We start from the raw sequence: 1415 nt of genomic DNA, 5'->3' as shown, positions 1-1415 counted from the left end.
AAGTGAGAGGATTCCCGGGTCTGTGTCTATCTGCTGGTAACTCTACAGGGTGGGGGAGGGATTAGTAGGGGGGCATCTACACTTTTTCTGGTTTTAGAATCCTGCTTGTACCATCAGAGTAAGTGGCTAAAGTAAATATTATTTTCATTTTTGTTTTGTGACTTTAATTGACTACTTCAATATCTAACAGCTCAGCTCCCTATACAACTGAGCTGAGCTCTGGACATAGTGAATTAAAGCTATCCGTGTATCTGGGGCTCCTCAGTATTATGCATGGCCTTGATATACCACATTTCACCTTTAGTAATTAAGTGAAATTTTAGCTATTTCTCCCTACCTAGGTTTCCTGGGATATGGGTAGTAAGGGAATCTATGATTTCTAGACCATCTGATTATCCTGCAACTACAGCTAACTAATTGCTTCAAGAAAATATCTTATTTCAGTGGAAGTGATGTTCTTTCCAAGCTTCTAAATTTTAAGTGGAAGCAGAAATATCTGGCCACCACTTTTTCCCAGCTTCTGAGGGCTAACCCATCAGACTATTAAAATATTCTCCAAAAGACCTTGTCAGGTTGTTAAATCCAATGTTATGAGAGAATGCTCCATATTCGTAACACTCCTTATCTAGTTCCATATTCCACTCCCCTTGATCTGGCCTATGTATTATCCTCTCTGATTTATTCTCTCTAGATTCCCTCCTATAGAGATCCTGTGGTTCTCTTAGCATAAAATCCCACTCAGTCCTTAGCAGCCACAGCTCTTTGTCAACTGGGAATACTAATGTTTGGGACTGCTAATAGACATGCATGCTAAGTCACTTCAGTTGTGTCCAACTCTCAGTGACTCTATAGACTGTAGCCCTCCTGGCTCCTCTGTCCATTGGATTCTCCAGGCAAGATTACTAGAGTGAGTTGTCATGCCCTCCTCCAGGGGATCTTCCTGACCCAGGACCAGGAATTGAACCCATGTCTCTTATGTCTCCTGCAATGGTAGGCAGATTCTTTGCCACACATGCCACCTGGGAAGCCAATTTGGGTTAACATATGGGCCTGGGTTTACATATTGGCTTCCCTGGTGGCTCAGAGGTTAAAGCATCTGCCTCCAACGCGGGAGACCCGGGTTCGATCCCTGGGTTGGGAAGATTCCCTGGAGAAGGAAATGGCAACCCATTCCAGTATTCTTGCCTGGAGAACCCCATGGACGGTGGAGCCTGGTAGGCTACAGTCCACAGGGTCGCAAAGAGTCAGAAACGACTGAGCGACTTCACTTTCACTTTCACTTTATGGGTCTAAGTTTGAGAAAGGGCCCTGAGAACAGATGCAGGAGAAAAAAAACACAAAAACATTGTTTTATAAAGTTCTTGCCACGTGGAGGCGTTTGAACAGTCTTAAAGAGAAGCTTGTATTTTCAAACA

The 1415-nt window shown here is 43.7% G+C and overlaps 1 non-coding gene across 1 annotated transcript; it reads left to right on the top strand.

Annotated features, from left to right (window-relative positions):
• Window positions 1-1069: 1069 nt before the first annotated feature.
• Window positions 1070-1141, top strand: TRNAW-CCA (transfer RNA tryptophan (anticodon CCA)). The gene has a single exon. It is a non-coding gene; the product is annotated as a tRNA-Trp (tRNA).
• The last annotated feature ends 274 nt before the right edge of the window (window positions 1142-1415 follow it).

Source organism: Muntiacus reevesi, chromosome 6 (assembly GCF_963930625.1).
Source record: "Muntiacus reevesi chromosome 6, mMunRee1.1, whole genome shotgun sequence".
In the NCBI taxonomy this organism is placed as follows: Eukaryota; Metazoa; Chordata; class Mammalia; order Artiodactyla; family Cervidae; genus Muntiacus; species Muntiacus reevesi.
The sequence above is the reverse complement of the archived record's forward strand: the minus strand, read 5'-3'. Positions and strand labels throughout refer to the sequence as shown.